Source organism: Gorilla gorilla, chromosome 4, assembly GCF_029281585.2.
Source record: "Gorilla gorilla gorilla isolate KB3781 chromosome 4, NHGRI_mGorGor1-v2.1_pri, whole genome shotgun sequence".
NCBI classification, from domain to species: Eukaryota; Metazoa; Chordata; class Mammalia; order Primates; family Hominidae; genus Gorilla; species Gorilla gorilla.
In genome coordinates, this window is record NC_073228.2 from 64,778,003 (window position 1) to 64,800,562 (window position 22,560).

General features: G+C 40.2%; 1 pseudogene; it reads left to right on the forward strand.

Moving 5' to 3' along the window:
* Positions 1–5,573: 5,573 nt before the first annotated feature.
* LOC109026917 (keratin, type I cytoskeletal 18-like) overlaps positions 5,574–22,560 on the forward strand; it is a 34,734-nt pseudogene continuing 17,747 nt past the window's right edge.

Genomic DNA, 22,560 nt, shown 5'->3' on the forward strand with positions numbered 1-22,560 from the left:
TATTTATAGCATTCTTTATTCATAATTGCCAAAACTTGGCAGCAATTCAGGTGTCCTTTGGTAGGTGAATAGATAAGCAAACTGTGATATGCCAGACAGTGGAGTATTATTTATCACTAAAAAGAAATGAGCTATCAAGCCAGGAAAGACATGGAGGAATCTTGGATACATATTCAGCAGTATGTGAAAGAAGCCAATCTGAAAAGGCTACATAACGATTGGAAATATATGGCATCCTAGAAAAGGCAAAACTACCGAAACAGTAAAAAGATCAGTACTTGCCAGGAATTTGAAGGGAAGAAAGTAAAGGGATGAACAGGTGACACTGGGGATTTTTTGAGCAGTGAAATTATTCTCTATGATACTATAATGATAGATAAATGTCACTATACATTTTCCAAAATGCATAGAACTACACCAAAAGTGGACCTTTCATCTATTGTAGCAAATGTATTATAACAAATGTGCAGGAGGCCGTGTCTTTACTTTCAGCTCAAATTTGCTGTGAACCTAAAGCTACTTGAAAAAATAAAGTCTATCTATATAAAAGTAAACAAAACAAAAGTTAATAATTACAATAAACTCATATGCAATATTTCTGAAGCACATCTTCCAAACAGCATGTGTATTTTAAAATTTTAAAACTTTACTAAAAAACTGGTAACAAATTGAAAACAATGGTGACCTCTAAGAAATGAAACAGAGGAGAAAGGAGGCCTTTCTTTCAGTTTTTACTTGTTACAGTGTAGCGTGAACTTTTAACAACATCCGTTTTACATTTGTATTATTTGTGTTTAATAGTATATTTTAATAAAAGGGGCCACAATGTACTAAAACATTAAAGACATTGCTAGCACAACCTTTCCTTACCTGTGACCAGGCTGTCAGACTAGATAATGTATCTAGAGGTAAGATTAAAGTTCTTACAAAAAAAAAATTTTTTTTTAAGTTCTGCCTATGTGTTCAGTCTAACAAAAATGTCTCAAGAAAAGCATCTTACAAAAAAATGTCCTTAATGGGCATAATTTTAACAGTGCTAATTACCTTTAAAAGACTGTGGGCCTGTAATCCCAGCTACTCTGGAGGTGAGGCACCAGGACTGCTTGGGCCCAAGAGTTTGAAAACAGCCTGGGTAACACACGCTGTTAAAAAAAAAAAAAAAAGAAAAAAGAAAAGAAAAGCAATGGAAAAAATGGAGAGAGAGGAGTGGACAAGAGCAAGGATGTGAAAGAACTCAGTCTTTACCGTGGTTAACTTGAATAAAATAAAAATTGTCTTGTATGAACCAGCCTCTTCTCATTTCATTTACATAGGCAACATGGCAAAACCCTGTTTCTACCCCCCCCCCCCAAAAAAAAGCCACACACGCACACACCAAAAAGAACAAAAATTAGCCAGATGTGCTAGTGCACACCTGTAGTCCCACAGGTACCTGGGAGGCTGAGTCAGAAGAATAATTGAGCCCAGGAAGTAGAAGCTGCAGTGAGCCATGATTGTGCCACTGCCCTGTAGCCTGGGTGAGCCTTAGTTACTCTAAATCAACACTTTTTTTTTTTTTTTTGAGATGGAGTCTAGCTCTGTCGCCCAGGCTGGAGTGCAGTGGTGCGATCTAGGCTCACTGCAAGCTCTGTCTCCCGGGTTCAGGCCATTCTCCTGCCTTAGCCTCCCGAGTAGCTGTGACTACAGGCACCTGCAACCACGCCCGGCTAATTTTTTGTATTTTTAGTAGAGACGGGGTTTTACTGTGTTAGCCAGGAATCAACACATTTTTTTTTAAAGGAATAAGCTTTGTAAATATTTTCTCCCAGTCCAGCTTATGAATTTTTTATTTCATATATTGTGCTTTTGGGCTGTCTCTAAGAAAATATTTGTCTAGCCTGTGGTCGCAAAGATTTTCTTCTGTATTTTTCTTTTAGAATATTTCATTTTCAGTTTTACATTTAGGTCTGTAGCGCATTTTGAGTTAATTTTTTATTATGATTCAAAGTATGGGTTGAGGCTCTTTTTTTGTTTTGCATATGGACACCGAGTTCTAGTGTTGTTTATTGAAAACACTATCATTTCTCTTTTGAATTCTCTTTGTACTTTTGTTGAAGATTAATCATAGATGTGTGGGTCTTTTTTTGGACTAAAACTCTAAAACTATATTATTAATCCTGATTTGTATTGCATCTGACAGATCCAGAATGATTTGAAAAGTTAATTAGCTAACAAATTTAGAAGTTTGTTAAGTGTCTTATTTGGAACCTGGCGTTTGCTGACAGTACTTTGTAATCTACAGAAGGGTTTTCTAAAATAACTTTAAGCCTAAGATTAAAAGAAGATTTTGCTAATGACTCATTATCTGTTTGGAAAAACTTGTGTGACTTTTCATGCAGTAGGGATGAGCTGAAATGGTTTTTCCTAGAAGATGCCCATTTTCTTTTTTGTAGAATTACTTGGTAGTTCTCTAATAATCTGTTTGTGCTTTATATCATCTTTGATAGTGATACATTTGGGGGCAGTTCTCTTTTTGTTTAAAAACCATCACGTAGTTGTCCTAAGTTAAATATTCTAGGCCAGACTTGATGGCTTATATCTGTAATCCCAGAATTTTGAGAGGCAGAGGCAGGAGGATCACTTGAGCCCAGGAGTTTGAGACCATCTGGGCAACAGAGTGAGACCGCTCTACAAAAATCAAACACAGGTCGGGTGCGGTGGCTCAGGCCTGTAATCCCAGCACTCTGTGAGGCCGAGGTGGGTGGATCACCTGAGGTCAAGAGTTTGAGACCAGCCTGGCCAAAAAAAAAAAAAAAAAGAAAAAAGAAAAAAAAAGTAGTTGGCTGTGGTGGCGCATGCCTGTGATCCCAGTTACTCAGGAGGCTGAGGCAGGAGAATTGCTTGAACCCAGTTGGTGGAGGATGCAGTGAGCCGAGATCGCGCCACTGCACTCCAGCCTGGGTGACGGAGCAAGACTCCATCTCAAAAAAAAAAAAAAAAAATCAAGAACATATCCAGGCATGGTGGTACATTCCTGTTGTCCTAGCTGAGGTGGAAGGATTGCTTGAGCCCAGGAGTTCAAGGTTACAGTAAGCTATGATGGCCCCACTGCACTCCAGCCTGGGTAGCAGAGAGAGACTCTGTCTCTAAACAAACTAAAGGTTTAATTACTTTTTAAAAAGTAGTACACAATTATTGTTTTTAGGATGGATTTTTTTTTTTTTGACAGACTCTTGGTTTGCCACCTAGGCCTGAGTGCAGTGGCTTCATCAGCTCACTGCAGTCTTGAACCCCTGGGCTGAAGTGAGGCAGGAGCCTCAGCCTCCCGAGTAGCTAGGACTATAGGACTAGGAATACAGGCACATGCCACCACACCCAGCTAATTTTTTTGTAGAGACAGGGTCTCGCTATGTTGCCCAAGCTGAAGTCCAACTTCCTGGCCTCCAGCAATGAATGTTCCCACTTCGGCCTCCCAAAGTGCTAGAATTACAGGCGTGAGCCACTGTGCCTCGTCTATTCTTTTATCATTAAATTGTATAGACCTGTAGAGTGAAAGAATTGATATTCAGCTGTACATTGGTGTTCTATAATATAATGAGGTTTGAGCTAATCTCAGTATTTGAATATGTATTATTTAGTAATTTAGAAGTACTTTGCAATTAACACGTTTAAATTAACTTAAAATTTTAAATGTAGTAGAAATTAAAATGCCAAGAAGCAGGTGTTATTTAAAAAAAATCATTGGACAAAATACTGAGGTTAATTTAAGACAGACTTTCAGGATTAATAGCTATTTTAAATTTTTTAAAAATCATTTGTTGATGAGTGCTTTTTCTTATTCCTGAAATACCTACTCATAAGTCCTTTTTTTATTTTTTAATTGTTAATTTTTATTTTTTTTTGGTCTTTGGAAAACATACTCCTGTCTCTTGCTATTCCATTTTTCTCCTTTTTTTCCCCTTTCTTCATTTGGATAGACTTTGCCATACAATTTTATTTTTATTATTTTTATGTGGTAAAATACATGTAATAAAATTTATCACTTTAACTGTTTTAAAGTATATAATTCAAGCCACGTGTAGTGGAGCCCGTAGTTCCAGCTAGTCAGGAGGCTGAGCCTGGGATCCTTGAGCCCAGGAGTTTGAAGACAGCCTGGGCAACATAGCGAGACCCCCTTCTCTTAAAGCAAAAGTATATAGTTTAGTGGCATTAAGTACATTAACAATATTGTATGACCATCACCACCACCATCTTGTTCTAGAACTTGTTCATCATTGCCACTTAATGTTAACACCTAATTGTTCCCTAGTGTTTGGCTGCCATATTAAGTATTAGGTTTGTAAAGGAGAAACAAGATTTAGTTTTTGTCCTCAAGGACTTCAGAGTCTAGTGAGAGAAACTTAACATTTATGATACAATGTGGCAAATTACATGCTAGAGTTCCCCATCACTGAATTTTATTTATTCAATTAGAATTTTTTTATATATTTACCAATGCATATATTTAATGAATCAGGCATACAATGCTCACCCATTCAGCAATTTCAGTGCTTTTCCTGTTTGCCTTGAAAATTTCATCTAGGAGTTCACAAAGGAATACTCGATGAAGCCACATCATCAAATAGATTTTTCCCCAGGGAAGTCCAGTTTTTTTCCTTTTTTTTTTTTTATTATACTTTAAGTTCTGGGGTACATGTGCAATTCCTCAATTAGAATTTTAATTTTACCTTGAGAAAGCAAAGTAACTTTTTGTTAATATTCCGGTTATCGTATCATTCCACACACTGAATTCATTTAGGCTAGACCAAAAGACTGAAGTCTTTAGTCTTTTGACTTAGGTCATTGTGGGACTCACAAATCCTCATGCCCTATACTATATTGCAAGAAGGGAACCAGAAAATTGACATTTTGATTTAGAACCAAATTATGAGCTATTCCTTCCTAATGAAGCAGGGAGATCTGTGAAAACTATGATTAGAGAGAACTTCTTAGTTGTCTGCAACTATCATTTGTTGAAACTGTTTTTACTTATTTTAGTTGCAGTGACAACTTGCTTATGATCAAATACAGTATTATATGGGTATGTTTATCTCTCTAGGCAGATCATCTTGATGAATAGTTGCTTTGGAAACTGTCAAGAGATTGTTTTTAATTTCTTGAAAAGCCTGGGAGTGAATTTTACAAACCTCTTGTAAGACAGAAAAGTTCTCTAAGTCCGCACTCGACCCAGGAAGGATTTTCTTTATTATTAAAAATTTAATGTAATATTGCTTATAAAAGTAAAACAGCGTGGCTTTTTCCATCTATAGAAGGGCTAAATATGGCAAATATTTTCTATTAAAAGGTTGGGGTGGAGTTGAGAGCAGCTTTTTCATATTATATACACAGGCCTTCTATAAACGGCCAGTAAATCTTCCCAAAGGGTGGTGGGCATTTCCAACGGGCCAAACATGGCCTGTCATTCTACTATTTCTCTCTTCCAGCAGCAAGGTCTAGTAGCACTAAGACCAACCGCCCGATGGCCGCTAACTGTTCTACCGGTCGTCGTTCGGGACTCCGTTCTCCTTCTAGGCCAGTTAAGGCCTTTGTCCGTTGAGGTCAGGACTAGGTGGTCTCAGCCAATGGGGACAGAGCGGTCACGGGGACCGGGTTTGCGCGGCTCCGAGGCCTAACCAGGCAGCCGAGCCTGCCTGCGTCCCGAGGCCGCCTTCCCGGGCCCTCTGCACCCTCAGGTCCTCCGTTGGGTGGTGTTCGGGCGGCCGCCAGGCTTCCCGGCCCGCCACTCCCGCTGCCACCCAAAGGCGCTGCGTGCCGGCGGCTTGGTGGGGTTTCGTCGAGGCCCGGCAGGCTTGGGCCAGGAGATCCAGCGGCCGGGCGGGGTCCGGGCTGAGAGAGGCCGATGCCGCCCTCAGTCACCGAGATGGGGTGGGGACGCTTCAAGGCCTGGCTCTGGCCAGGGGGCAGCCACAGCAGGGCCCTAGGTGTGTGCAGGGCGGAGGGCGCCGCCTGTCCCGGAGCCCCCAGCTCACCTGCCGGTCCGGGCAGGAGGAGCCTGGAGGGCCCTGGGGGAACGGGTCGCGCTCTGCCGCAGCTCATAAGAGTCCATAGTCTTCCTAATGTAGTCAGTCTAAGACAATTGGTGTCCCAAATGGTTGATAGTGTTTTAGTTTACAATTTCAACATTTGTTAGAAGAAAAGTTCAGATTACTGCGCCTAGATTCCTAATAAATTGTGTTTTGTTTTGTTTGAAATAGGGTCTCGTTCTGTCACCCAGGCTTGGAGTGCAGTGGCTTGATGACAGCTCACTGCAGCCTCCATCTCCTGGGTTCAAGTGATCCTCCCACCTCAGCCTCCTGAATAGCTGGGACTACAGGTTCACACCACCATGTGTGGCTAATTAATTTTTTTTTTTTTCCAGAAACAGGGTTTCACTGTGTTGCCCAGGCTGGTTTTGAACTCTTGGGTTCGAGTGATCTTCCTGCCTCGGCCTCCCAAAGTGCTGGGATTACAGGTGTGAGCCACTGTGCCCAGCCCTAATACGTTTTTATAAATTTTTTAAAGTTGGAATTTGTGGTGTGGTTTTGATTGTCTACTGAAAAAGAATGATTGCAGTCTCCTTTTAGGTAAAAAAAAAAAAAAAAAAAAAAAAAAAAAGCAAACAAAAACAACAACAAAAAAACTTAAAAATAACTCTTAGTTTGGTTAGGCTGTTAATAAATTTGACATTTATTGCTCTTGAAAAATAGCTGTGATCATCCTTTTTTCAGGGTAATCACTTTGATCAACATGACGAAGGACACTTGGAAACTGAACAAGCATCACTTGACAAGCCTACAGAATCCATAAGATGGATCATTGCTTAATTTCGGGTCTTAGCCAGTTAGGTAGGTAGTGTTTGTGTGACACTTAATGTGAATGAAGTTAAACTTATTAATAACCAATACAGTTTAGAGTTGTTTTCTTGCATGCCATACAGTAACCAGATAGAGTTTGGGATGTAATCTAATATTTAATATGTTGGGAAATCGGTCCAAAACAATCTAAAAACACGTTAGAATTTTGATGGGGGAAAAATATCTTTTTGGCCCATACTAATATTTTGTTGAAGGTAGCAAGTTAAAGTTTAGCATTTTGTGAATTGAATAAAGGAGTAAAATGTATTTTGATCCTTTATAGATTCACCTTTCCTGAGCAACATAATTATGTATGAAATGTTCCTACATAAGTAGAATATGGAAAAAAAAATTTAAAGTTCCATTAGAAACAGTTAAGGGCTGGGTGCAGTGGCTCATGCCTGTATCGCAGCACTTTGGGGGGTCGAGGTGGGCGGATCACCTGAGGTCGGGAATTTGAGAGCAGCCTGGCCAACGTGGTGAACCCCATCTCTACAAAAATACAAAAATTAGCTGGGCGTGGTGGCGCACCCCTGTAATCCTAGCTACTCTGGAAGCTGAGGAACGAGAATTGCTTGAACCCAGGAGGTGGAGGTTGCAGTTAGTCGAGATTGTTCCACTGCACTCCAGCCTGGGCAACAGAATGAATCTCCCTCTCAAAAAAAAAAAAAAAAAGAAAAGAAAAAAAGAGAAGAAACAGTTAAGGAGTCATAAGTTTTATTTATCAGACTCTTGTGAAACATGGCAAGTTTGGGCTCTGTGGCTTAAGAAATGTCTAGTTTTTGTCAAAAGTTGATTATTTCTATCTTTTCACACTGCTTAGTTTTAGACACTGATGATCTCAAGCAATAGAACAAGGAGATTTATTTACCTGGCTCTTAGTTTAAAAACAAAACAAAAAAAAACTTTGACTGGGTGCTGTAGCTTACACCTGTAATCCCAACACTTTGGGAGGCTGAGGTGGGTGGATCACTTGAGGTTACGAGTTCAAGACCAACCTGGCCAACATGGTGAAACCCCGTCTCTACTAAAAATACAAAAAAATTAACCGAGCATGGTGGTGGGCGCCTGTAATCCCAGCTACTTGGGAGGCCGAGGCAGGAGAATCCCTTGAAACCAGGAGCCGGAGGTTGCAGTGAGCTGAGACCACACCATTGCACTCCAACGTGGGCAACAAGAATGAAACTCTATCTCAAAAAAAAAAAAGTCTAAATTTTTTAACATTATTTTTATTTTGAAAAACACATTATTTTTAAATAACACATCCATTGTTAAAATGAACTTGTCATTATCATCGGCATTTACTGTTTGTGCTTAAGTGCACATATTTAATAAGGGTTTCAGTGAGTTATTGGTAAAACTTGAGTGGGGAAAAAAAGTCAAAGAGGGAATCTTAATCATTATAACCATCATGACAAGCCCTCTTCCTCTTAAGAAACACTAGCTTCTTAGGAAAATAAGGCAATTTAGAGAGTGCAGATAGTTTAACTTTAGCTTTTATTTTCAAAACTGTAACATAGTAAAGGATCAACATATATTAATGTTCCTAATTAGGTTGGTGTTTTGTGTGTTTGTGTGTGTGTTTAGATGTTCATAGAAACTTACACAACTTGGGGTGTACAACATTTTTCTTCCACAGCAGTTGGCCCATATTAGCTAAGCAGCCATGATCTGGTTTGTTTTGCACAGTCTGCCTTTTTAAAATTTCTTCTCTTCTTTCTCTCCATCTCCCTCGCTCCCCGCCCGTTTTTGTTGTTGTTGTTGTTGTTGTTGTTGTTGTTTTTGAGACAGAGTTTTTGCTCTGTCACCCAGTGGCGCAATCTCGGCTCACTGCAACCTCTGCCTCCTGGGTTCAAGCGATTCTCCTGCCTCAGCCTCCTGAGTAGCTGGGATTACAGGCACCCACCACCATGCCCCGGCTAATTTTTGTATTTTTAACAGAGATGAGGTTTCACCATGTTGGCCAGGCTGGTCTCGAACTCTTGACCTTGGGTGATCCCCCTGCCTGGGCCTCCCAAAGTGCCAGGATTACAGGCGTGAGCCACCACGCATGGACTCCACCTCCCTTTCTTATTTCTGTCCTCCCGGGCCAGTGAAAACTGTGTAGAGTACCTTCTATCTTAATGTGCTGGCATGATGCTAGACTTAGGCATGGCAGTAATTGATGGTGCATGTGATAATACTGCAGAGGGAGAATTCTCATCTGCTGTTTCACTGAAAGCCTAGTCTTGTGTTTTGACATAAGGATAAAATGCCAAGCTCACTTTGCTAAGTTAAAAATCACTGGTTTGTGTCTTGTTCTGTATTATTTTGGGGATTATCACAATAATGAAATCTGTAGGCTAGATCAGTATCTTGTATTTGAAAAATAATTTTTCCCTTTTAATTTTAAAATTCGGGGGGGGTCAAAGTTTCAGATCAGAGCTATCAGAATCAACCTCCCAGTACCATATTCTACAAGGTGCATGGTTGGTTAATATCCTTACACAAGCTATAATTCTGTGGGTACTCAACAGTAGCAGGAAATTTAATTAAATGAAATTTGCAACCTAGTATTCATAATTACTACACACAACAAAGATTTTTTTTTAAACCACTAAATTAAATGATATTTAACATTTTTAAGCCTTCTTAGAGGCTGAAGGCTTAAAAGATTTTTGGAAAATTTATTCCTGTGGCACATGAGACTGATGCTATTTTACCTCTCACAATGTCCAGGATTTTTTCTAGCACACATCATAGGGAGAACACTATCAGAGGCAGTCTAATTGAGTAATCACTGTTGAATAATCTCAATGAATAGGAGTAGAATTGATATATGCCTTATTTATTAAATAGTGCTACCTTCTTTACTTAAAATAGCAAATAGTACATAGTACTCAGGCTGGATATTTAATTTTTTTAAATAAATAAATGCATGTTCAGAAATGTATATTAATAATTATACTTCTAATGAAAATTTACTTCCGAAATACATAAATATATGTATTATTTGTGATGTGGTAGTTTAGGGAGGAGGAGGAGGAGCTTCGTAGCCTACATTGTGTTAGATAGAAGTAGGACACAGGATATGGGAGAATAAACAAATATGTAAGACAAGAAAAAGAAGTAGGACACACAAGATAAGAGGAATCTTATTTCTGTTGCCTGATCATTTGGGAGTAAAATTTTAAGTGTTCTTCTTTTTTTTTTTTAACTTTTTTTTTTTCTTGAGCCAGAGTCTCAAACGATTGCCCAGGCTGGAGTGCAGTGGTGCGATCTCAGCTCACTGCAGCCTCCACCTCCCAGGTTCAAGCGATTCTCGTGCCTCAGCCTCCCAATTAGAAGAACTTAATTTCCAACCAAAGAACAGGCCACACAGCCACCATTTTGGGGTCTTGAGCAGAGAGAGAAGACAAATAGGTGGTTTGTGAGAACTCTGAATTATGTAGAAAACCAGCTTTTTGCTTATTACCCTTTGTCAAAATTCAGTTGCCTTATTAATTAAAAGTTAGGATTCCTTTGCAATTCTTCCATGTCCATTTAAATTATATCAAGTTAACTCTTGAGAAGAAAAAAAAATTATAAGCAGCCTACTTGTATCATGCTTGTTTGTTGTAAACCACGCAGTTGTGTGTGTGTGTGTGTGTGTGTGTGTGTGTGTGTGTCTTTTGAGAGACGGAGTCCTGCTCTGTCACCCAGGCTAGAGTGCAGTGGCATGATTTCAGCTCACTGCAACCTCTTTCTTCTGGGTTCAAGTGATTCTCCCGCCTCAGCTTCCCAAGTAGCTGGGACTACAGGCGTGCGCCACTATGCCCAGCTAATTTTTGTATTTAGTAGAGACAGGGTTTTGCTATATGTTGGCCAGGCTGGTCTCGAACTCCTGACCTCAGGTGATCCGCCCACCTCAGCCTCCCAAAGTGCTGGGATTACAGGTGTGAGCCACCGCACCCGGCCGACAGTTTTTAAAAAGTTTCTATAATTTATTTTTGGTTCTATGAGATTATAATTAAACCCCAAATTATATATTTTATTAAAAAAAAAAGCCAAAAGATTTTTAGTCATTATTATAGTAACTGAAACTACGTAAAGAGTTACTTTTTAAAAAATTATTTTTCAAAATAATTACTACTTTAGAAATAAATTGGCTGGGCGTGGGAGCCCGGCAGGTCAAGGATGCAGGAGCTGTGTGACTGTGCCACTGCACCCCAGCCTGGGTGACAGAGCAAGACCCTGTCTCAAAAAAAAAAAAAAAAGAAAAGGTAAGAAAGAAATTTAGTATTCATTGCTCTTGTTCTGTCTAGATTACATGTTTGAGCCATAAGCTAGTTGTACCAACTTAGTGTTATAAATAGCATCCATGGGCCGGGTGTGGTGGCTCAGGCCTGTAATATAATCCCAGCACTTTGGGAGGCTGAGGCAGGCAGATCATGAGGTCAGGAGTTTGAGACCAGCCTGACCAACATGGTGAAACCCTGTCTCTACTAAAAATACAAAAATTAGCTGGGCGTGGTGGCACATGCCTGTAATCCCAGGGTCTCAGGAGGCTGAGGCAGGATAATCGCTTGAACTCGGGAGGCAGAGGTTGCAGTGAGCCGAGATCACACCACTGCACTCCAGCCTGGGCAACAGAGCAAGACTCCGTCTCAAAAAATAAAATTAAATAAAATTAAAAAGTAGCATCCATGGACCAGGCGCGGTGGCTTAGGCCTGTAATCCCAACACTGGGAGGCTGAGCGGGCGGATCACTTGAGGTCAGGAGTTCAAGATCAGCCTGGCCAACATGGGGAAACCCTCCTCTACTAAAAATACAAAAAACGATTGGCCAGGCATGATGGCACGTGCCTCTAGTCACAGCTACCCAGGAGGCGGAGGTTGCAGTGAGCTGAGATTGTGCCAGTGCACTCCAGCCTGGGTGACAGTGAGACTCAATCTCACAAAAAAAAAAAAAAAAAAGCATCCATGGGAATAATTGAAAAAATCACAGTACTAAACAGAGAGAATAGATTGCTTGTTTCTCACAGACTGGTTATTGAATTTCTTGTTCCTTCACAGAGAAAGTTTTGATCATTTCAGAGATAGACAAGTCTGGTTTGTTTTTACTTTGTTATAAGTTATTTTGATGTGCCTCCTTGTGTTACCCATCATCCTTAAGCCTATTGGATTTTTGATGAATGTTTATAAAACCTTACCCTAAGCCTATTGGACTTTGACAAGTGTTTATAGAACCGTTTTTCTTTTATTGGTGGGAAAAGGGATCATACTGAATACTAGCCCTTCCTGCAGAGTCACAGAGCTGCCTCTTTTCCTCCCAAAGCAGGTAGTTTGAAATGATAGGAAAGTTCCAGGTTTTCTGTGTTGGTCATTCACTTGCCCTGGGAGGTTGGTGAGGGGAGGGGATACTGGGAGAAGTGTCTATTGTTTCTGTTGCCTTTGTTATGATTGGAAAGACTTAGAGTGGCCTATTCACTATTTTATTATAGTCCCTGAGAAAGTAGATTTAATTAAATAACAGTTTTAACCTAAAGTTTTTGAAGAAAAATGCCACTACCATTTTTTTTCTGAGAAGGTGACAGCATCCTCTTGAGTGGTTTTGTAAAAGTGGCGCTAATGTGTGTAACTTAAATTTTTTCTGTTTTCTCCTTCTCTCTTTAACATTTGCTTTTCCTTTCACTGTTGTCAGTCACAACACACTGCTCTTGAATCTCTCAGCTGGCCTTGACTTGTGAATTTACTTATGCTTTCACTCTTCTTTAATACATACATTACTTGCAAGCAGTGAATTGAAAACAAGATTTAAAAAAAAGACCATCAATCAACTGTGATTGGACAGTTTCTTACTTTGTGTTACATTTAATTATTTATTTATTTATTTATTTATTTATTTATTTATTTTGAGACAGAGTCTCGCTCTGTCGCCCAGGCGTGATCTCGACTCACTGCAAGCTCCGCCTTCCGGGTTCACGCCATTCTCCTGCCTCAGCCTCCTGAGTAGCTGGGACTACAGGTGCCTGCCACCATGCCCGGCTAATTTTTTGTATTTTTAGTAGAGATGGGTTTTCACCGTGTTAGTCAGGATGGTCTCGATTTCCTGGCCTCGTGATCTGCCTGCCTCGGACTCCCAAAGTGCTGGAATTACAGGCGTCAGCTACCGTGCCCGGCCCACTTTGTGTTACATTTAACTGTTCTTTTGACAGCCCAGTTTTGAAAGCCAGGTTCGTATGGAAATGCTCTCACTCCACTTGGACTGCTTTCGGAAATAGCGTACTGCTTCATCTGCATGTTTATTTTAGTGCATTCATAATATAACACAGTCAGCATAATGTCTCATCTCCACTTAGCCAAAGATTGAGTTTCCTTTAAAAAAAAAATAATGACAACAACAAAATGGGAGGGAGGAACAATTTTTGTCAGCATTGTTTAATACCTAAATCTTGGTGCCAAATATAGTTACAACATGAGTCTATTAAGAGATTAAACAAGGCCGGGCGGGTGGCTCACACCTGTAATACCAGCACTTTGGGAGGCCGAGGCAGGCGGATCAGTTGAGGTCAGGAGTTCGAGACCAGCCTGGCCAACTTGGTGAAATGTCTTCTCTACTAAAAATACAAAAATTAGCTGGGCATAGTGGTGGGCGCCTGTAATCCCAGCTACTCAGGAGGCTGAGGCACAAGAGTCCCTTGAACCCAGGAGGTGGAGGTTGCAGTGAGTTACTGCACTCCAGCCTAGGCGATAGAGTGAGACTCAGTCTCAAAAAAAAAAAAAAAAAAAGGAGAGAGAGAGAGATTAAACAATAATCAACCATATACTCTTAGAGTCATTCTGCTATCCTTGCCCTTTCTAGAATTATTCAGTTGTAGGAATTATGATATGAAATAAGGATTTTCTGCACAGGTAAGTTTGTTTTCATAGTAGTAAAATAAGGGCCTGTTTACCTTTGTTTTCTGCAAACATTACTTATATTGAGACTTTTAATCTTTTATTTTTTTGGGGGTAAGAAAGTTATAAATAGATGCTGAGCACTGGGTGAGGGAATGCTTTTCCTGGCAGTTCATTTGGGAGGGGAGAAGGGAAGAAGCTGCAGCAGCAGTAGTGTTATATTAAGTTTTTGTGATGTATAGTAATGTGGAAGTCAGCACTTGGCATCAGTAGTGTTTCTAATTCTTTCAGTTCATATGTAGCAAAAATAACTTGCAGCAAACTTTTGTGTACCATAATGATACCATATATATATATATATATATGTATGTATATTTAAAACAATATATGTTTTGTTTTAGAAACAATTTTTCATTATAGTTTGCCTCCAGTTTTTGTTTTTTAAGAAGTATCCAGGGCTCATGCCTGTAATCCCAGGACTTTGGGAGGCTGAGGAGGGAGGATCACTTGAGCTCAGGAGTTCTAGATCATCCTGGGCAACATAATGAAACCTTGTCTCTACAAAAATGTAAAAAGTAGCCAGCCAAGGCCATGTGTGCCTGTAATTCCAGCTACTCGTGAGGCTGAGGTGGGAGGATTGCTTGAGCCCGGAAGGTCAAGGCTGCAGTTAGCTGTAATTGTACCACTGTACACCAGCCTGGGCAACAGAGCAATAACCTGTATTAAAAAAAAAAAAAGTGTCCTGATTTTCCCCCATCAATGAAATAATCAGCTGCTTAGCCCAGTTTTGTAGGTTGTATGCTATCATAAACTTAAAGAAGGAAATTGTCCTTTAAAAACAAAACACAACTGAGCATTTGGAAGGCTTAATTTTCTTCTGACTTCTAGTTAGAGAAGATAACGGTAGAACAATGTTTTTCTTTCCTCAATGACTCCAAAGAACATTTTATCATTGAATATGGAGATGTAAGACAAACAATTTAATGTGCAATATTTGGTTTTAATGCAGAAATTTGTGGTTTAGTCAGCTTTATAAATCGATTTCAGGAAATATGAGATTATTTTCAAATGGTTTACCTTTGTTTTCTGCTAACATTACTTATATTGAGACTTTTAATCTTTTCTAGATTAATAGTATAAATTGCATTTTAATACATATAGAATACCTTGTGTTTAGAATTTTTCAATCTTTTCCTTTGAATGTATAGCACCATTTTTTCTGATACGGTTAGTGCTTATTTTAGCCTTGTCTTCGTACTTCACAATAACTGTAAAAAGCAAACAATTGGACAAAGAGCTGCAGATGTTTCTGATACCTTGACCCCTTAAACAAAAGCTGACATTTAATCGTTGTTTTTAGCATTTTTTTCATGTAGTTTACATTGGAATACCTTTTCCAGTGTGCTCCTGGGAAGATGAGACATTATGTATGTTGGTTTCTCCCCACTACGTGCACTAATGGTTCTTTTTATTTATTTATTTATTTATTTATTTTTTGAGAGGGAGTCTCGCTTTGTCGCCCAGGCTGGAGTGCAGTGGCGACATCTTGCCTCACTGCAACCTCTGCCCCCCGGGGCCAAGCAATTCTCCTGCCTCAGCCTCCTAAGTAGCTGGGATTATATACATATATATTTTATATATGTGTGTGTGTGTGTGTATGTATGTGTGTGTGTATATATATGTATATATATATACACACACACTTTTCTAAAACCAATCAAGTCTAGCCTGGATTTTGCTCTGATTGTTTTTTTCATTTCTAGTGGTGGGACAGTCTTACATTTACAACTTACTTTGTATCATGAAAGCCTGACACATAAAACAACTAAACACAATGTATATTATCTTTAAAAAAGAATCTTAAAGTGGTGCTGTTTAGGTGGTAGATATGACTGTATACGTACTTTGATTTTATGTTTTTTTTTGAGACGGAGTCTTGCTCTGTCCCCAAACTGGAGTGCAATGGCACGATCTTGGCTCACTGCAACCTCCGCCTCTGGGGTTCCAGCAATTCTTGTGCCTCAGCCTCCTGAGTAGCTAGGATTACAGGCACCTGCCATCATGCTCGGTTAATTTTTGTATTTTTGTAGAGACAGAGTTTCACCATGTTGGTCAGGCTGGTCTTGAACTCCTGACCTCAGGTGATCTGCCCACCTTGGCCTCCCAAGGTGCTGAGATTACAGGGTAAGCCACCGTGTCTGGCCTATTTTATGCTTTTTAATGTTACTTTAAAACTTCATAAATGTATTCTTCCCCTTTTCCCTTTCCCCTTTTTCTCCATTTTAAAATGTTATGTACGAAAGTTGCCCAGCACACCATCAGAAAGGACCTTTATCCTATATGTTCTTCCCATATAAAATACTAGCCAGCTTTTCTTTTTACATTAGTGTCCCCCTTATTGGACACATTTACGCTATTATTAGCACCTTTTTGCATGCATATATGTAGAATTATCGCTTGCTCATCATCTGTGTAAGTGTCATTAGGCAGGGAAGAATATACTATTGGAATATTTTTGGTTTGTCTCTATGTTTTGTCTGTCAGGATAATATTGGACACTGCTTACTCCAGAAACATGGGTGGAAGCTGGGCCAGGGATTGAGAAAATCTTTTCAGGATAATTTTGGACACTGCTTACTCCAGAAACATGGGTGGAAGCTGGGCCAGGGATTGAGAAAATCTTTTCAGGATAAGTCTTTACATTTACCAAAGAAAAAGAAAGAAAACTGTTTCTGATGCAGATCTTGTACCTGAATATATTTGTTGTCTTTCTAAAAAGGTGCTTGGGTTTTTCTGCCTCCCTGCCTTTCTACCCTTAGATTAGTCTATTTTTCCTATAACTGTATTTTAAGTCACTGTTAAATTTGCCAGTAATTTGCAAGAGTAAGCTGCTGTGTCATCGAAACTTTCAAGTCAAATATATTGTGTGTGGCTCAACCTGTTTTTAATTTTTTTTTTTTTTTTGGTGGAGGTGATGGGTGGGTGGAGTGAAAGGAATGCAGAATATCAGAGTATGCTTTATTTGTGCTATTTAGTAATGTATTGTGGCTTCAGTATTATAAAGAGAATCATCCAGTAGCAGAGTTTAATTTTTATCCTTTTAAATTCTCCCTGAAGCTGGTGATTGCCCTGGCTCTTTTGCTCTGCAATAAGAAATCTGTGTAGTGGTAGAAAGAAAAATTAACCCCCATGAAACATAAAATGAAAGCAGGGATTTCTGAGGGCTCTCTAAGCAGAGAGGTTATTTCTCAGGTTCCTGTCAAGGTCTGGAAAATGTATGGCTTAAAGTTTCCATTGCATTTGTTACCCTGTTTAACTATACCGGTCATGTGGATTATTTCAGCTTCTGAGTTCTTGCTAGTTGGAAACCAAGCAGCTGCATTCACTTTTTAGCTCTCTCGGATTCAAGAGCTACTGTTTGTTCTTTGCAGATGTGATGTGAATGCTGCCTCAGAAATTATGGGAATCATTGTGCCTGTACATCTAGTCATGGGGGAGCTTATTGTATAAGAGCATCTTTGGGGAGAAGTGTGCTACTGTTGACGAATTCTTTGAATTTTGGAAATTGATTTTGACAGTTTGAATGCTGAAGTCTGATCAATTCAAGTGTGTTGAGAGGAACAAGGACAGGTGTAGTGGCTCATGCCTGTAATCCCAGCAATTTGGGAGGCTGAGGCAGGAGGACTGTTTGAGGCCAGGTGTTCAAGACCAGCCTGGGTGACATAGCAAGACCCCATCTCTATTTTTTTAAAAAAGAAAAAATTAATTAATTAATTAAAGAGAGAGAGAGAAACCAAGAGGATAGGACTTGAAATATAGGACATTTCAGTTATTAAACCTTTACTTTTTAAATTCTACTTCTGCAAATTCAGTGGTGACAAATGGGAGATGCTCAATAAATATATTTTGATGGAATATTCATCACTAAGCATTAACCTATTCTTTTGGGGAGTTAGAAAGATGCGATTACCTTTAAACTTGTTTTCCAGTGGCACAAGAATTCTTTGCAAACACTACAAAGAATACTCTGATTAAGAGCAATTTGTATGGTATAGGCCACAGATTGGTTTTTGTTTGTTTGTTTGTTTGTAGACGGAGTCTCACTCTGTTGCCCAGGCTGGAGTGCAGTGGCGCAATCTCGGCTCACTGCAACCTCTGCCTCCCAGTTCAAACAGTTCTCCTGCCTCGGCCTCCTGAGCAGCTGGGATTACAGGCGCATGCCACCACGCCTGGCTAATTTTTGTATTTTTAGTAGAGACAGGGTTTCATCATGTTGGTCAGGCTGGTCTCGAACTCCTGACCTCATGATCCTCCTGCCTCGGCCTCCCAAAGTGGTGGGATTACAGGCGTGAGCCACCACACCTGGCTAGACCACAGATTTTGTAAGAGCCCAGGAGAGAGAAGATAATGAAGACTGAAATAGAGTTGACTTTTTGATAGAATTTGTCCCATTGGTTTGCATAGTTGTAAATGTTGGGTTGAACTGAATGGAAGTGATTGCTTTAGAAGAAGACCAGAAGACTAGATTTGCTTTTCCCTCCAATTTGAAATACCACTTTTATTCCAGGACACCCAGGAGCATTGTTGATTGTTACTCTCTTTGTTCAGGCACACAAGGTGGGGCCGTTTCATAGTAGCTAGCAAATCTGTTTGAATCCCAGAATGTTCATTTTAAGCATCAGAGACTTTAAAGTACAATCAGAATCTGCAGAGAGGAAAGGAGGGGGAAGAGATAGATAATGTATTTAAGAGAGCATAGGTAAATGGCTACTCATCTACTTTGAGTGATCCAAAATTATTATCAATTTTTGTTTTTAAGGAGATTTTAGGCAGGGTGCTGTGGCTCATGCCTGTAATCTCAGCACTTTGGGAGGCTGAAGCAGGAGGATCACCTGAGCTCAGTGAGACCAGCCTAGGCAACATAGGGAGACCCCATCTCTGTCTTCTCTTATGCCCCCCCCCCAAAATTAGTTGGGCATGGTAGTGCATGCCGGTGGTCCAAGTTACTCAGGAGGCTTGAGGTGGGAGGATTGCTTGAGCCCAGAAGGTCGAAGCTGCCGTGAGCCATTATTGCACCACTGGGCTCCAACCTGCGTGACAGAGTGAGACCCTATCTCAAAAAAAAAAGGAAATAAAAAAGAAGAACAGTTTAGAATTTTGGTTCTCTTTAAGCTTTGACCTTCTTGAAAAGAGGAATTAGGTTTTCTCTATATTTTACCTCCATCTCCATGGTAACAGGTATATATAGTAAGTACTCAATAACACATAAATCTATTCATTTAAAAATACAAGGGAAATTTAAAGCTCATTTGAAGTTTTTTTTTCTTTTTAATTGTTAAAAAATACGTAACATAGCCAGGTGCAGTGGCTAGCACCTGTAATCCCAGCACTTTGGGAAGCTGAGACAGAAGGATTACTTGAGGCCAGGAGTTGAGACCAGCCTGGGCAATATAGCAAGACCCCATCTCTACAAAAAAAATTAAATTGGCTGGGCTTGGTGGCACATACATGAAGTGTGCCTTGGAGTCTTTATTCAGTTGCCAAAGGCAAGCATAATTTTAGTTATTTACAAACCAGATTTAATAAGGTATGGGCTCTATAGAGTCTTTGACCTTTTTAATGGAATAAATATAAACAATAGAAAAGAGGCCCAGATAATAAACAAGATTAGTCAGAATTGGCTGTCAACAGTAAGAGGTTAGGTTTTAGGGATAAAATAGAAAAGGAAAGGGCCGGACGTGGTGGCTCACACCTGCAGTCCCAGCACTGTGGGGGACCAAAGCAGGAGGATTGCTTGAGGACAGGAGTTCAAGAGTAGCCTAGGCAATATAGCGAGAGCCTGTCTCTACAAAAATTAAAATAAATATGAGGATGAAAGGGATTGCAGGAGAGGAGAGGGAATGAGAATGGGGAACTTGCATGCTGTATATAAAGGGACTACTTGTTTCCTAGTACAGAGATCATCACATTTAAAGGATAAATTAAAAGACCTTAAATGTGAGTTAAGTCAAGGAAAAATAATAATCAGAAAAGAAGTTGCAGTTCCAGTGGCATGTGCCTGTAGTCCTAGCTACTCAAAAGGTTAAAGCAGAAGGATCAGTTGAGCCTGGGAGTTTGAGCCTGGGCAACATAGTGAGACCCCATCTAAAAATTAGCCAGGCAAGGTAGTGCACACCTATGGTCCTAGCTACTTGGGGGGCTGAGGTAAAAAGATTGCTTGTGTCTAGGATTTGAAGGTTACTGTGAGCTATGATTATGCCACTGCACTGCAGCCTGGGCAACAGAGCAAGATCTTGTCTCTAAATAATAAAAATAATAAAATAATAAAAATAAAATGCTATAAGGGTTCAAAAGAAGAGTGACTAGGGATGACTTCAGAAAGAAGTCCTGAGGAGAGAGGAATAGGTATTACCAAAGACAGGAGATACTGATGTATACACAGTAATTGCAGTTGACAAAGAGTAGGCATAGCTAATTGGAGCAGATTGTGTCTGTGGCATGAAATAGTGGATTTCATGCATTCTTTAACAGAAGAAACCACCTCAAAATTTTTTTTTAATGTTGAACTTCAGTATATGAAAGAGAAGGGAAACCCACACAGTGGTTTTTTTGTTTTTGTTTTTGTTTATGTTTTTGTTTTTGATTGAGACGGAGCTTCGCTCTTGTCACCCAGGCTGGAGTGCAATGGCGTGACCTTGGCTTACTGCAACCTCTGCCTCCTGGGTTCAAGCGATTCTCCTGCCTCAGCCTCCCCAGTAGCTGGGATTATAGGCATGAGCCACCATGCCTAGCTAATTTTTGTATTTTTTAGTAGAGACAGGGTTTCATCATGTTGGCCAGGCTAGTCTCAAACTCCTGACCTCAGGTGATCCACCCGCCTCAGCCTCCCAAAGTGCTGGGATTACAGGCGTGAGCCACCACACCCGGCCCACTCAGTTGTTTTGATTAAAGCAGAGTTCTAGGTCTCCAGGAACAGTTTAAAAGCTGTAGGCTGGGTGCGGTGGCTCACGCCTGTAATCCCAACACTTTGGGAGGCCGAGGCAGGTGGATCATGAGGTCAGGAGTTTGAGACCAGCCTGGCAACATGGTGAAACCCCATCTCTACTAAAAATACAAAAATTAGCTGGGCATGGTGGCTCATGCCTGTAATCCCAGCTACTTGGGAGACTGAGGCAGGAGAATGGCTTGAACTCTGGAGGCAGAAGTTGCAGTGAGCCAAGATTGTGCCATTGCACTCCAGCCTGGGCGACAGAGCAAGACTATCTTAAAACAAAAACAAACAAAAACTGTAACTAGGCTGGGCGTGGTGGCTCACGCCTATAATCCCCAACACATTGGGAGGCTGAGGTGGGAAGATCTCTTGATCTCAGGAGTTTGAGACCAGCCTGGGCTACAATAGTGAGACCCTGTCTTTACAAAAAAAAAAAAAAAATTAGCCTGGTATGGTGGTGTGCACCCTTGTTCCTAGCTACTTGGGCAGCTTAGGTGGGAGGATCACTTGAGGCCAGGAAGTTGAGGCTGCAGGGAGCCCTGTCCATGTCAGTGTGCTCCAGCTTGGGTGACAGAGTGAGACCATGTCTCAACACACACACACACACACACACACACACACACACACACACACACACACACACACCCTTATAACTGGAAGGCAGAAATGGGAAATATTAGAATAGGCACAAATCTCATACTTATTTATTGTTTACTATGTGCTAAGCACTTAACAAATATCTCATTAAAATCTTATAATAGGCCCCTGAGAGAATTACTGTTATTCCCATTTTGTGTAAGAAACTTCTCTTTTGTGTAGAGAAGTTTAATAAGTTCAAGGATAAGCAACCAGTAAACTATAGAATCAGGATTAAGATCTTAGGCCTTCTGCCTCCAAAACTCATGCCACACTGAATGTGGAAGGCTTTAATGCTCCTCCAATGCGGAATTGTATTTTGTAAGCCAAAGGCAATTTTTGATCAGAAGAGAGGTATAGACTTATAGCAAGAAGAGATACTGAAGGCTGGACATGGTGGCTCACGCCTGTAATTGTAGCACTTCGGGAGGCCAAGGTGGGTGGATCGTTTGAGCTCAGGAGTTTGAGAACAGCCTGGGCAACATGGCAAAACCCTGTCTCTACTAAAAGTACAAAAAAAAAAAAAAAGTTAGCTGGGCATGGTGGCGTATGCCTATAGTCCCAGCTACCTTGGGGACTGAGGTGGGAGGATCGCTTGTGTTCAGAAAGTCAAGGCTGCAGTGAGTTGAGATAATGCCACTGCACTCCAGCCTGAGTGACAGAGACCCTTTCTTAAAAACAACAACAACAACAAAGAGAGATTGAAGATAATTTAATCTAAAACTCATTATACAGTTGAGAAATTTATTTTTAGCATTCTACAATGTTTTAGTGATACTGCTGAAACCCAAACCCAAATTCTTTTATTTGAAATCTAAAGCTCTTTCCATTACCCCAGCCTGGCATTTGTGGTGGAAATAAAATAATAGTCTGGTCAATGTATGTCTGAGGATGGAGATGGAAAACCATTTAGAAAGTTATCTGGGTATGAGTGTAGATAAAGGCTTGAAAGAGTAATAGCATTGGAAATGGAAAGGGAGGTATAACTATGAAGGTTGATAAAACAAGTGAACTATGAAGCACAGTATATAGTCAGTTTGTGCATGTGTTTGACTAGCAAGCCCCTGTTCACTAGATTTATTGTTAATCCTTTATAACAGCTATCATTTATTGTTTACTGAGTGCTTGCACATGAATTATCTAATTTAAATCCTCTTTGAGGTAGACATTCCCATTTTATAGGTGAGGAAATTGACATTCTGA